The sequence below is a fragment of the Chiroxiphia lanceolata genome, chromosome 1 (genome assembly GCF_009829145.1).
Source record: "Chiroxiphia lanceolata isolate bChiLan1 chromosome 1, bChiLan1.pri, whole genome shotgun sequence".
NCBI lineage: Eukaryota > Metazoa > Chordata > Aves > Passeriformes > Pipridae > Chiroxiphia > Chiroxiphia lanceolata.
In genome coordinates this window covers 155,181,924-155,197,358 of record NC_045637.1, presented here as the reverse complement: position 1 = coordinate 155,197,358, position 15,435 = coordinate 155,181,924, and positions in this window count along the sequence as shown.

The window sequence follows — 15,435 nt, the reverse complement described above, 5'->3', positions numbered from 1 at the left end:
ATGGGATATTGGGAAGGAATTCCTGGCTGGGAGGGTGGGGAGGGCCTGGAATGGATTTGCCAGAGAAGCTGTGGCTGCCCCTGGATCCCTGGAAGTGTCCAAGGGCAGGTTGGAGCAACCTGGGCTAGTGGAAGGTGTCCCTGCCCATGGCAGGGGGTGGAACTGGGTGGACTTTAAGGCCCCTTCCAACCTAAAGCATCCTGGGATTCTCTAATTCCATGGACTCAATCCCTCCTGGAGCCGTGGCCTCATCCCTCGAATGCCCTGTAGGTGTCAGCAGAATTCCATGCACAAAGCTGGGCTCTGCCTCTGGATTCAGGCCCAGCTTTTCCCAGTCCTTGGAAGAATAATTGTCCCTCTTTCAGCTCTCCCTGGAAATGTCGTTTGGGAATGAAAAATCAGGATATTTTCTTTTAGTGAAATGGAACATCCTGACTTTGCCCTTTCCCACGTGCTTCCAGGTTTTATTCCAGACTCAAGTTAAGCCGGGATCAGCCCCAGGCCCCTGGACTGATGCTGAGATTCTGGCTTGGGAATGCGATCCTGTAATGGGATAGGGATCCCAGGATGGGAGTGGGATCCTGTCATGGGATGGGAGTCCCAGTGTGGGACAGGGATCCTAGCATGGGACAGATCTCAGAGTGGGACATTGATCCCAGTGGGACAGAGATTCCAGAGTGGGACATTGATCCCAGTGGGACAGGGATTCCAGAGTGGGACAGGGGTTCCAGAGTGGGACATTGATCCCAGTGGGACAGAGATTCCAGAGTGGGACATTGATCCCAGTGGGACAGGGATCCCAGAGTGGGACATGGATCCCAGAGTGGGACAGGGATTCCAGAGTGGGACAGGGATTCCAGAGTGGGACATGGATCCTGGCATGGGAGTGGGATCCTGGTGTGGGATGGGGGTCCTGGCATGGGATGAAGATCCCAGCATGGGATAGGTATCCTGGAATAGGATTGGGGTGTCAGCATGGGACAGGGATCCTGGAATGGGATTGAAGTGCAGCATGGGACAGGGTTCCTGGAATGGGACAATGATCCCAGTATAGGACTGGAGTCCCAGCACAGGACAGGGATCCTGGCATGGGAATGGCATCCCTGTGTAGGACAGGGATCTTGGAATGGGACAAGGGCAGTGATCCCAGTGTGGGACTGGGATTCTGGTGTGGGACTGGGATCTCAGCAGGGAACAGTGATTTCCTTATGGAACAGGAATCCCAGCATGGAACAGGGATCCCAGCATGGAACAGGGATCCCAGCATGAAACAGGATCCCCACATGTTGTCCTGCTGCTGTCCAGGGAGGGGGCTGGGTCCTGGGTGCCCTGACCTGTGGAATTCCGGTGGGATCCTTGCAGGAATGCAGGCCCTTGGTGGTCATCCCACATTTCCCAGGTAAAAACAGAACCAGGGCCCGCCCAGCTCGGGCCTCCCACTGTTCCTTGTGGGGGGGAAGTCTGGCTCCTTCTTTGCAAATTCCATGTGCTGTTGCTCTGCTCTCCCAGCCTTTCCCATCCTTAGGATGATCCTCTGGCTCCTTTGGAACCTGATCCTTCCCTACCTTTCCCAGCAGCCCCGATCCAGCCCCCGAGTGCCCGGGATGTCAAACCCATCCCTGCCAGACCCTCCCAGCCCTTCCCTTGGCTTCATCCCTGCCAACAGCGTGGCCTTTGGAAAACCAGGATGCCCTTTCTCCCCTCCTTGGAAATGCCACCTCCTACCTCTTTTGATGGGATCCCCTCCCGCGCTCTTCCCGCTCCGGCCTCGGAAAATCCCTTTGCGGGCAGTTCCCGTGACATCCCTCTGTTTGTCCTACAGAAAGCTGGGACGTGGGATGCTCCAGGGTGGGATTGAAGGCAGCAGGGTGGGCTGCCTTTGGAAGGAGCCTTTGATGGCTCCGTGACACGAGCCCGGTGGGATCCTCCAGCCGGCACATTCCATGTGGGATGCTGCTCCATCCCAACCCCTCCGGGCCGTGGCTTTGGAGGTCCCACACCCAGGGACAAGGTCGGGCTTTCAAGTCTCCAAAGGCTGCAGGACATGAAAGATCCCTCGCTGGGCATGTGCCCAGTTTTTGGCAGCTGCTGAAAATTCCTTGGTGTTGTTCCCAGCCAAGCCGGGAGTTCTGGGAGCTTCTGCTGCCTCTTCCAGCTCCGGGGAATCGGGATTGTTGTTTCTCCTGGCAAAGGAAGGGAACAAAACCCTCTCCTCAGCTGTTGTCCTCACTCAACAGGTCCCAAAGCCTCCAAAGCAGGTTCCTGCAGATTTTCTCTCTGGGAATATCATCCCAGCAGAGGCTGGAGGGGGGAATTCTGTCGCTTAAACATTTGGGATGCTCGGAAAATGCTGCCTTGTTTCTCAGGGCTGTCTGGGATGCTCTGGGCTGGTTTGTGGATGGGGTTGGGAGCTCTGGGAGACCCGTGGCGAGGGCAGGTGGAGGAGTGGAGGGATCCCACAGGGAGTTTCCTGTGGAACAGGATATTTGGGGTGGGAGACTGAGCTGACACGGAAAAGGTCTCAGAAAGGGTGGGATGGGCAGGTCTTGGGACTCTTTGGAGCCTTCAAAAGGGGTGAGACCCCCCTGCAGAGCTGCTCCAGCCCTGGGAACAGCAGCAGGAGGACGTGGAGCTGCTGGAGAGAGTCCAGAGGAGGCCCCGGAGATGCTGCCAGGGCTGGAGCCCCTCTGCTCTGGAGCCAGGCTGGGAGAGCTGGGGGGGTTCCCCTGGAGAAGAGAAGGCTCCAGGGAGAGCTGAGAGCCCTTTGCAGGGCCTGAAGGGGCTCCAGGAGAGCTGGAGAGGGACTGGGGACAAGGGATGGAGGGACAGGACACAGGGAATGGCTTTAAGCTATAAAAGGATAAATTTAGGTGGGATATTGGGCAGGAATTCCTGGCTGGGAGGATGGGGAGGGCCTGGACTGGATTTCCCAGAGAAGCTGTTGCTGCCCCTGGATCCCTGGGAGTGTCCAAGGCCAGGTTGGAGCAACCTGGGCCAGTGGAAGGTGTCCCTGCCCATGGCAGGGGTGGGATGGGATGAGCTTTAAAGGTCTCCACCAACCCAAACCATTCCAGGATTCCCTGACCTTGCCCTGGTTAAAGGGACACGATTCCCACCCTCCCCCTCCATTGATGACACGAGAGGGAGCACGAGAGGAACCTGCTCCGACTGTCCCGGCTCCAACCAACACCTTTCCCTGGGATTCCATGGAGTGAGCAGAGGCAGAACTCTGGGATGGGGGATTGGCAGCAGGAAGCAGCTCTGCATCCAGGGCTTGCCTTTTGATCCACAGCCTCTGATCCCAGCAGGATTTGTCCTGCCCTGCCTGGGGCTCGTGGCCATGCCTGGGAATTCGGGGCAGGTGCCGGAGCAAATCCCAAGGGCTGGGATTTGGGAATGAAAAATCAGAATATTTGCTTTTAGGACAAAGTGAAATGAAACATCCTGACTTTGCTCTTTCCCACATGCTTCCAGGTTTTATTCCAGGCTCAAGTTAAGCCGGGATCAGCCCCTGGACTGATGCTGACGTGGGTCTGGGATCCTGGGATCCCCTTGCTGCTGCCAAGGCTGCAGCACCACCAGGATTCTCCAGTTCTTGCTGGCACAGGCACAGGAAAACTTGATCCTCTTTCAGTCAAAGCCATTCCCTGTGTCCTGTCCCTCCATCCCTTGTCCCCAGTCCCTCTCCAGCTCTCCTGGAGCCCCTTCAGGCCCTGCAAGGGGCTCTCAGCTCTCCCTGGAGCCTTCTCTTCTCCAGGGGAACCCCCCCAGCTCTCCCAGCCTGGCTCCAGAGCAGAGGGGCTCCAGCCCTGGCAGCAGCTCCGGGGCCTCCTCTGGACTCTCTCCAGCAGCTCCACGTCCTCCTGCTGCTGTTCCCAGGGCTGGGGCAGCTCTGCAGGGGGGGCTCAGCTGAGGGGGCAGAGGGGCAGAATCCCTTCCCTCAAATCCCCTTTCCAGCACAAAATTCCAGCTTTGCTCCAGAAACCCAACCCCTTTTCCTTGGCCCAGCGAGACCGTTCCTGACCAAGCCTTGTCATCCTGCCTCCCTTTTAAAGTCCCCATTAAAAGGGAGATCCAGGAACTCCTTCAAGCCTTGGAGGATTTTTTTTTTCCCTTCATGTTACGATATTTGAAAGGAAAACACCCCGGGAGTCCCAATAAAACTCCTGCTGGATTTATTCCCTGATTGTTAGAGAGCAGAAAACTCCCAATAAAAAGCTGTTTCCAACCCCAGCCCTTCCCAGGCTCCATCTGCTGTGGATGGAGCTTTATGGGAATAAAACAACATCTTGGAGCCCTTGGAAGCTTCCAAATGTCACTAATAATAGCAAAGCCGTGCTGTTAGTAATGACTTTTCCCTCGGGGGAATCCCAAGGACTGAGGAAAAGTGGGAGCTGGCTGAGGATATTCCACACAGGTACCACCAGGAGTGGTTTTTCCTGGGAGAGCTCCTTTTGCAGCTGCAGGATTTCGAGCTATTGTTCCTTAAAAATGACAAAAGGAGACAAAAGAGGGAAGGACTCGGTGTTCCTCTGGATTTCACGGGGAGTTATGGAATGTTTGGGAAGCTGAGGGTGGTTGGGAATCCCTGGGAATCCCTGGCAGAGTCCTCCTGGAGTTGTTGTTTCACCAAATGCTTGGTGCTCCTGGGGGTTTGTCCCTCAGAAAGCTGGGAACAGTCAGTGGGTAGAATTTCTGGGGATCCATCCGTCTGTCCACATGGAATGGCTCTGGAGAGCCAGGGAATTCCAGGCCAACCTTTGGAGATTGAGGAGAAGGGTCTTCCCATCCCTGTCAACACTTGGGCCTATGGAAGAGCAAAGTCTCTGTTGGAGCCGGGCTTGGATCGTGCCAGGAAAAAGGACAGCCCTGGAAGTTTATCCATGGAAACACCTGGAAGTCTCAGGGAGGCCTGAAACAGCAGGGAATGCTTCTCTTTCCTGGGATTTCTGAGGGGGCAGCTGCTCCCAGTTGGAAAATCGGGGCAGATATGTGGGATCGGGGTGGTGTTAAAATCCTCTGGAAGGTTCTTCCGGAGGTCCCACAGGAGGGGAATTCCCTATTTTAACCCCACGGAGGTGCTGCCCTCCTTTATTCCTACACTGGGTAAAAACCTGGCAAAATCCGTAGGAATTTGGCTGATGAAGGAACTTGGAGTTTGTCCCAGCAATGGCACAGGAGGAACGGGCGGGAACTGGTGCCTGGGAAGTTCCACCTGGACACGGGGAAGAACTTTTCCTGGACAGATTGTCCAGGCAGGGGGTCGAGTCTCCTCCCTAGGGATATTCCAGACCCATCTGGATGCAATCCATGTGCTCTGGGATGGCCCTACTGGGACAGGGGGGTGGCACCAGATGCCCCACTGTGATCCCTCCCGGCCTGGCCCATCCCGGGAGTTTTGCTTGAACACCCTCTGGGTGGTTCCTCGTTATCTGAGGGACAAGGTGCAGCCAATTAAGGGTGTAATTAACTCCTCAGCAGGTGCAGGGATTTCAGTGGATTCGGATAAAGGGTTTTATTAGGAATTAACACTCCAGGGAGGGCAAAGGGTTGTGTTTCTCTGCTCCTGGGAAGTGTTGGAGTCTGATGGATGCTGGGGATGGAAGTGAGGGCTCTTCCCTGTTCTCCTGGGGCTTGATCCTTCAGACCGACACAGAGGAGGTTTGAATGGGGTATTGGGAAGGAATTCTTGGCTGGGAGAGTGGGGAAGGGGTGGAATGGGTTTCCCAGAGAAGCTGTGGCTGCCCCTGGATCCCTGGAAGTGTCCAAGGCCAGGCTGGAGCAACCTGGGCTGGTGGAAGGTGTCCCTGCCCGTGGAACTGGATGATCCTTAAGTTCCCTCCCAACCCCAACCACTCCATGATTCTGTGTCTAATTAACGTTTCAGGGAGAACATTCCAGGGAATTCTGGCAGGAGAAGCCCCCCAAGTGTTGGTGCATCCTCAGCCAAAACGAGGAGAAAGCTCCGGAACCCCCAGGCCTGGATTTGGTCCCCCCTTTTCCGGGGCCTCGTGAGGTCCCTCCTGCTCAGCAAGAGCAGGAGAAGGGGCAGAAAAAAGGGAGAAATCCCACATCCCGAATAACACAAAGCTTGGGAATTTGTGTTGCAGGCGGTGCTGGCCATGGGCACAGCGATCCCTGCATCCCGGGGTCGTTCCCGGAGGTTCTGGGGGCGGGAGGGAAGCAGGGAGCCGCGGGAAGGATTCCCGGGAATGAATGGATTCAGCCGGCGGGCTGCAGAGGGCTCTCTCCGCACGCCCATCCCGAGGAACTCGGGATTCAGCGCCGGGAATTGCGCCGGGTGGGATGAGGAGCGGCCGGGCTTGGCTGATCCCGGGGGAATCCGATCCCAGGGGTGAAGGTGCGGGGGAAACTCGGGGAGAAACGTGGGAGCGAGCTCTGGAGGCAGCCGGGAATGAGGCTGGGAAAAGGCGAGGGCAGCTCCCAAGGATTGTGCCGGTCCAGGGATGAGGGGGTTGGAGCACTCGGGAAAGGTGGGATTGATGGGAAGGATGGTCCAGTTCAGGGGGAAAATGAATTAATTTATGGTGGGGAAAAAAACCGGTTTAATTTATTTCCAGTGGGAATCTCCTTCCCTGGGATTCCATAGGCAAGTCCCCCAGCGAAACCAGCCGTCAGTTCCTGGAGGGCTCTGATTTCCCTTCTATGGAAGGAGGTTTTTCCCTCTCCTGTGGATCCCTCCTGGAGTGACAAATCCCAAGAGGAAAGAAGAAATCAATGGCACAAGTGAGGAAAAGCAGGTGGGCTTGTGGTGGATATTCAGTGGCATTCCCAAACTTGGGAGAGAAAAACTGTGAGGCTGGAACTGCAATTATTAATATATTTAATTATCAATATATATAATATATTTATATCTAATATATTTGTAATTAAATATGTAATATATTTAATAATTTATATATATAATATATTTATATATCATGGCTAGAATTTATGTATATTATATATGTAATTAAATATAGAGTATGTTTAATTATTGATATATATATTTAATATATATATTAAATTTATATATCTATTAAATATATATAATTATATTTAATATATATTAATATACATGTTATATATGTAATTAAATATGTAATATATTTAATTATTAATATATATTTAGTATATATAAAATTTATATATCTATTAAATATATATAATTATATTTAATATATATTAATATACATATTATATATGTAATAGAATATATAATATATTTAATTATCAATATATATAATATATTTCTATATTACATATCCAATTAAATATATAATATATTTAATTGTTAATAATTGCAATTATTAATATATTTAATAACTCATTGCTGTAGGTTTTTTTTTTTTTAATTTGTATTTTAATTTTAGCTTTAATGTCCCTTCCCAGAATCCCAGACTGGCTTGGGTGGGAAGGGACCTTGAAGCTCATCCAGTTCCAACTTTTTCCATGGGCAGGGACACCTCCCACTATCCCAGTGGCCTTGGACACTTCCAGGGATGTGGCAGCCACAGCTTCTCTGGGATTTTGGACACATCTCATCCTGTAGAGCCCGTGGGGTGTTTGCTGTGGATCCACACGGGAGGTTTCCACCCCCAGGGATCAAATCCTGCTGCTGCCTTTGTCATCCCATTTTTTACGTGTCCAGCTTGAGTCCCAAAGTTCTGGATGAGCCAATTCCTGTGTCTTTTGAAGCAGCAGGAATGTTGGAAAAGCAACTTCTCGCAGGCCAAAGGATTTGCTAAAGCTCCAGAATTCCTTCAGGGGATGGAGAGTGAGGCCAGAGGGAAATTTGGATAAATGTAATAAAAAGGGAGACAAGAAGTGTCCCTGTTTGCAATCCCGAGGGAATTTATGAAGAATATTCTCTCAGTAATTATTATATGATATTTTTATATAATATATTATTTATATTTAAATAATTATTTATATTTAAATAATTATTTATATTTAAATAATTATTTATATTTAAATAATTATTTATATTCAAATAATTATTTATATTCAAATAATTATTTATATTCAAATAATTATTTATGTTTAAATAATTATTTATATTCAAATAATTATTTATGTTTAAATAATAATTTATATTTAAACAATAATTTATATTACTATATATTATATTATATATTATATTTGCTGTGTCAGAGATGTTATTGAGGAGCCTGGGCAGCCCCTTATCCAGTGATCCCGGGGTTTTCCAGCTGCTCCAAGCCTTGCAGAGCCTCAACCAGCCCTTGTGTGAGCCACCAGCTCTGATATCAGTGGGGACAAACCCAAAGTGGCCCCTGAGATGAAATCCAGCTGCTTTTAGTGCAGGATTGAACAGCTCAGCAACACAGAGCCAAGCAAACCTCAAATGAGAAGGGTTTTGGAAGTCCAGGGATTTTTAATTTTAATCTGGTGAAGCTTTTTTTTAATTTTTTTATTTTTATTTTTATGTTTCTTTTTTTTTAGTCCAAATTTATTTGAAAGAGAGGGGGGAAAAAAGGGGATTTTTCTTTGTGTTTTCTGGCCTGGGGGGGGATCTGTCCTTGCGGGAGCTGCTCCACGACTGAGCCACCCACTCCCAGAAAATCTGTGGAAAACACACAAAAAAAGGGTGGAAAATACATAAAAACGACGAGAAACACTTCAAAAGCCCCCAAAGCCCCCAATTCCCAGCGTTTATCCCAATAAAAAGAGGATGAAAGGGGCAGAGCTCGGGGGCACCGACGGCCTTTGGCTGCTGCTGGCAGCTGGGATGGATCCAGGCTGGGAATTAAGGCAGGGATGTGCTGGCAGAGGACAATTCCTGGGACAATCCTCCCAGCTCAGGTTTTAATGGACAGCCAGAATTCCCGATGGGATTGTGTGGGAAATGTGGGATCCCTGCAGATGGAGCTGCTGGGGGAGGAACAGGAGCTCAGCTGGAGGGAGGGAAGGAGGGAAAGGAGGGACACAGGGAACTCTCCCCGGGGCTGGAATGTGGGATGGGTTGAACTGAATTCCCGACACAGGACTCCTTGGATTTTCCATCTTGCCCGTGGAATCACCATCCCAGGGAATATTAACCCTTTTCCATCCCTGCCTGGGGGAGGTTTGGAGGGGAGGGAAGGGGGAGATGCCCATGGAAGTTTTCCAGTTGGAATACAAATCCCTGGCAATGTGCTGGGAGAGGGGAGGAGATGCTGCACATTCCCAGGAGCAGATCCAGAGCCAGCCCAACTCCCTGGGATATTCCAACCCATCCGTGTCGCTGTGATGGGTAAGAAGTTCCTTGAGGAGCTGCCAAGTGCCTGGAGTTGTATCCCTGTGACATTCAGATTCCCAGAGGGAAAGGGGAGGGACACTCAGGAGCAGGGAAAGGAGGATAAAACCACGTGGGATCAGCTCAGGCCTTCATCCCACACGAAAACACCCTGAAAAAAATTCCCAATCCTGCTTCCAGGCCCTTGTCAGTTCACTGAGATCCCATGGGATCACCTGAGCTGCACCAGGACACGGGGGTGAGGATTCTGGATCCCTCATTCCCTGGATCTGCAGGGAAAACAGACCCTGATAAACTGTCACGGGATGAAAAGGCTGAATTTTGTTTTTTTTCCAGGCTCAGGGGCCTCCTCTGGACTCTCTCCAGCAGCTCCACGTCCTCCTGCTGTTGTTCCCAGGGCTGGAGCAGCTCTGCAGGGGGGTCTCACCTGAGACAGGGGCAGAGGGGCAGAATCCCCCCCTGCCCCTCTGTGGGATCAGCCCAGGGCACGGGGAGGGTTCTGGGCTGGGGCAGGTCCAACCTCTCCCCCCCAACACCCCAAATCCTTCTCCTCAGGGCTCCCCATCCATCCATTCCCCTCCCACCCTGAACTGGGGCCTGGGATTGCCCCGCCCTGGGATCAGGACCCTGCACTTGGCCTTGTTGAACCTCTTGAGGTTTCTCATATGGGCACTTCTGAATTCCCATTTAACTGCTGGATTCTCGTCCGTATCTCCATCTGTGTCTTAGTCCTGTAAACCAGGAATAATTGCCCTGAAATCGGGAACACTGGGACACTCCAAAGAAAACCAGACTCTGGGCTCCTTGCCTGCCTTTGTGCCCAGGGTTTCTCCAGCCTCCTTCAGTGCCCTCTTGTCCACTTCCCTTTTCCATTTATCCCCCAAATCCTCAGTTCCTTTCACTCCTTTCCCTTGGGGTAGGATTCCTGTCATTCCCAGGGGCAGGATCAGGAGGATTAACCCCCTCTGGGCTGGCTGCTGGATAAAGTGTCTGCACAAGCTCCAGGAGAGCCTGGGGAACAGAGATAAAGGATGAAAAGCATTTTCCACCTCCCTCTGACCCCAGGAAGGTCTCCTCTGTCCCGGAGTCTTTCCCTGTGGCTCCCAGCACACGCATCATTCCCGAGGAACGAGGCCCCGGGGCTCGGCTGCAGCAGGAGCTGCTTTGGTTGGAACAGGCTTTGATTCACAGGAGCCAGGGATTATTTATTTTCCTTCAGCCTCCCTCCTCCCCTTCATTCCAAGTTGGGATTGAGAACCTCTGTTTGCCCGGGGGCTCTGGTGGCCTCGTTCCCTGGATGCTCTGGGTTGAGCAGAGAGGTCCTGGTGGAGCAGGACCCCGAATCCCTCAATTCAGGTGCTCCGGAATTTGCCCCTTCTCCAATTCCCCTGCAATTTGTGCAGGCAGGAAGGGAAGGGAAGCCCTAGTGAGTTGGGCCCCTGCCAGGAGTGATTCCCTCTGCATCCACATCCAAGAGGAGTTCCACAACCAAGAGGAGTTCCACGTGGTCCTGCCGTGTTTTTATTCAATGATGAGGAACAAGGTCTTCACAGAGCCCTTCACTCGGCCTGACCTGGGGCTTAGTTTGGGTAAGATGAGCTTTAATTTAGGTGAGATGAGTTGCTCTGGACATAACTGGTGCCCAGCCTGCTCAGGTGGGAAAGTTTTCCTTTTCCCTGAGGAACTCCCTCTGGGCTCATCGAGACTTTCCTGCTCGGTGTCCTCCTTGTGTGATGTGCAGAGAGCAGGAATCGGTGAGGGCTGGATCCAAACCTGCCCTCAGCACTGCCCAGGGATTCCCTCTCCTCCAGGGCTGCCCCTGGGAATTCACCTCCTTGAGGTGATGCTCCAGGTGAGGCGGAGCTCTGGAAAAATGGTCACATGGAGATAAGGGAGAAGTGTTTTGCCATGAAGGGGGTGAAACCCCAGCCCGGGTCACCCCAGAGCTTCTCTCCTCCAGGCTGAACAATCCCAGTTCTCTGCTGGTCCCACCTCACCCCCTCTGCCCCATCTCCAGGCCTCCCCGTGCTTGGGAAGGAACCCTGAGTGTCCCTTGCTCCAGGTTCCTCAGGACTGTCCTGGTGCAGTTCAGGGGTCACTGGAAGGCGTGAAGATAATCCAGTCTGAGCTCCTGGAAGTTTTAGGCCTCACCCAGTGACTCCTTCAGCACCAAACCCCACTGGTGACCTCGAGGATTCTGTGCTTCTGTTATTCCAAGTGTGCCATTGAAAACTCTGTCATAAATGAGTGATCCTGCCCTAAAAACAGTGGAGCATTGGGATAAATGGGTTGTTCTGGAAGAGATAGAGAGCAGCCACTCTTCCTGCACCCCCCTCATGATTCCAGCACCTTTGTGCCTCATAAATCCTCACCTTAGTGGGCTGAAGAGTCCCATCCTGTGCAGTCCTTCCCCAGCTGGGATGTGCTTTGCCCCATCCTCGTGTTCCTGCTCTGAGCCTCAGGAAGAGCTGGGTGCAGGCTGTTCTCATGGCTTCAGGAATCTGAGATCCCTGGAATTTTTTTCAACAGCGTCCCTTGTGGGCACCACGTGAGAGGAACCTCTGAAAAAGGGAAAAAAGGAAGGAGGGAAGAAGCAAAGATTGCTTTCAGACACGGTGCAAGCCATGAAGAATGACCTGAGCGTCTCACTGATGGACAATCGTGGAATTATGGAATTTTTGAGGTGCTTTGAAATCATCAAGTCCAACTGTCAACCCGACACCACCACGTTCACCAGGAAAACGTGGCCTCAGGTGCCACATCCACAGGATTTCTGAGCACTCCCAGGGATGGTGACTCCACCACTGCCCCGGGCATCCTGTTCCAGTGATTTACACCCCTTGCCAGGGCAAAACATTCTCAATATCTAACCTAAAGCTGTGTCCACGTCTGCAGGTGTGGAAATGGAGGGCTGAAGTGGTGAGCAGGCAGGTCCCCGAGCTGGGAGAGGCACTGGGAAGAGGAGCCAGGGCTCTGTGTTCCCTGTTTCCCTCAGCTGAAGGTTTCGCTGCCTCCTGTGATCCCTGGATGAAACCACCCCCATTTCCCAGGATCTGTTCTCTGGGAGGAGCTGAGTTGGAACCTTTGCTCAGGTTCAAAAGCCAGCAGACACCACAACGGTTGCAGAGAGGTTATTCCCACTTTGGTGGCTCTCAGAAACATTTGGAAGTCGGGAGCAGCTCCCAAAACTTCTCAGGGGTGCTGGAACCACGGGGTTTCTGTGCGATCAGAGGAGAAATAAATGAGTAAACCTATTAAACAGAAAGACTTTCTGGATCATGGCCTTCAATTCTGTGTCTTATCAGTGCACCTATTCCCTAAATCACTGAATAATAACCCTCTGACACTCTGAGTGACACAATTTACTTGATATCATCTGCAGAAACCAAAGATGGGCTTAAACTGGTCATCATATTTGGTCCATAGCAGTGTTGTTTCTCACAGCCTTTCCCCCTTCATAGGACTCCTTTCCTCAGCCTTTTTTTAGACTCTCCTTGTGTGAAATTAATAGTATTTAACCTCAAATTTAGGAGGCTTCAGTCTGAAATTCTACCTCCTTTTATTCTCATCCTAATTCGACCCCTCATTTATTTATGTCACACTTATTAAATATTGTTGGGTGAAGGCACCATTTCAGCCCCCAGGGGTGGAAACCTCTCCTGACTCGCTTCTCTGTGACCTCTGGCAAAGAGGGCTGGGCTGAGGTTCAAATTTCGACTATTTAGCCTGTAATTTAGGCAGCTTCAGCCGAGGGCTGATGGCTTTTCCCTCCAAAGCCCGGGATGTGTCTCCCACCCCGGCTCTCCCTCGTTGCTATTCCTGCAGCACCAATAATATTTGTGTGGCTGGAAACGGGACCGAGACATTCCAGAGGGGGGGTTCTGGTGTGTCCCTGCCCCGTGTCACGGCCACACTTCCAGCCATTCCAGGGAAACACAAGCCTCACTATTGTGGCCCCGGGGGCGTTTTCCCTCCGCTCCGTTATTGCCCATTAAATCCTCGGCTCCCGGTTTAAAGCCTGGCCCCGGGACTGGGCGCTGCAGGTTTTGGCAAAGGTGAATTCCACAGGATGTGGGGCCATTTCCTCTAATTTCGTTTTAAATATGGCCACTAGTTAAGTTTTACTGACTGTTTTCCTGTTCTCATTTCAGGGAGCAGCTGGAATCGGCCGCTCCTGCCGCAGCTGGATATTCCCAGCCTGCTTTTCTTATCAGTCTGTGCTCCGTGGAGATGCCCAAACCAGAAACATCCTCAAAACAGGCTCCTTCTCCAAAAAGGGTGATCCCCCTTAGCCAAAGATTTAACTCACTCCCAGGTGTGTCTTTACCCAGACCTCGGGAGGCACAGGAGGGCACTGAGGCTTTTGGTGGCCTCTGCTCTTCTCCTCCCTGGATCCAGTCCCTATCCCAGCATGGGATTTGTGCATTCCCACTGCAGGACTTGGAGTTTTTAATCTGAAACTCTTCAGTTTCCTGCTCCAGGGATGGGGAGGGAAGAGGCCACGATGGGCAGAGATGGAGAATGTCACTTCATGCAGCCCTTCATCTGGTGTTGGGTCTGGATCTGAGTCTGGATCTGAGTCTGGGTCTAGTCTGGGTCTGGATTTGGATCTGAGTTTGGGTCTGGGTCTGGATTTGGATCTGAGTCTGGGTCTGGATTTAGATCCAAGTCTGGATCTGGATTGGAATCTGAATCTGGGTCTGACTCTGGGTTGGGATTTGGATCTGAGTTGGGGTCTGGGTCTGGATTTGGATGTGAGTCTGGGTCTGGTTTTGGATCTGAGTCTGGGTCTGAATCTGGGTCTGGATTTGGATCTGAGTCTGGATCTGAATTGGGATCTGAATCTGGGTCTGAGTCTGGGTCTGGATTCGGATCTGAGTTGGGGTCTGGGTCTGGATTTGGATCTGAGTTTGGGTCTGGGTCTGGATTTGGATCTGAGTTTGGGTCTGGGTCTGGATTTGGATCTGAGTCTGGGTCTGAGTCTGGCTCTGGATTTGGATCTGAATCTGGGTCTGGATTTGGATCTGAGTCTGGGTCTGGATTTGGATCTGAGTCTGGGTCTGCATCTGCCCTTCCCATGGGACTGACCCCGTTGTGGGCAGGGAAGGAGAAGGGAGAGGAATCCTCTCAGCACAGGGATTCATTTCCTACCCCTGGAGAGACCTGAGCTCATCTACATCCCAAACTTAATGCTCCAAACCGGAATTTTGGGGGGAGGAGGATCGCTGTAGGTCTTCCTGGAGTCCTGGAAACCCTGCAAGGGTGTCCAAGGGTCAGGTTGGAGCAACCTGGGCTAGTGGAAGGTGTCCCTGCCCGTGCAGGGGGTGGAACTGGGTGATCTTTAAGGTCCCTCCCAACCCAAACCATTCTGGAATTCTGTAATAGAAAAAGATGGGAACAGCCTTTGGAAGAACAACTTAATGAGCTCTGCAGTTTTAACTGTAAATGTTCATTTTCACTCTGTGATTTTTACTTTCTTGATTCCTTCTTCTTCCCCCTGCAAGAAAGAATCCCTTGAAGAGCAGTGGAAGGAGTGACAGATCTCCAGCAACGGCAGCGCCGGGAGTGAACAGCCTTCCTCAAATTCCAGGGCTGGAAAAGGGACTGAAGGAAAAACACTCTGCAAAGGTTACCAGGCCAAAGCCCTGGGGCAACTGAAAGCTAAATTAAAAGGGGAAAAAAAAATGAATATCCCATATTAAACCCAAACCCCAAACCCTAATGAAAACACTAAAAGCAATGATTAATATGACAACTGGGCAGCTTTCCCTGAAGACATGAATTCCCATCAGGGCAATCAAATTTGTCTTAAAAATGATAAATAGTGCTACCACTAACCTAAAAATGTACCTTGATCCCACCGGGCTCCATCTCTTCAAACACTGGCTGCTTCATTTGCAAAAAAAAAAAAACACACCCGATTTAAATAAACAAATAATATAAAACAAAACCCACAGTCCCAACACGGATTTTTTCAAAGTTCCCTCAGTCTTTCTTGGCCGTTCAGTTCCCTCCCTGGTGTCCAGGTGTAAACAATTCCCAAAAAGAGACGTCTGTATCCCTGAATTCCAGCAAAGGTAGCGCTTTGTCTTTCTTTCCCAAGAAGGGCGTCTTTATGTGGACTTTCTCAACCAACCCGGCCATGTTTAGGCCTTTTGATTATTTTTCCCCCTCTGATT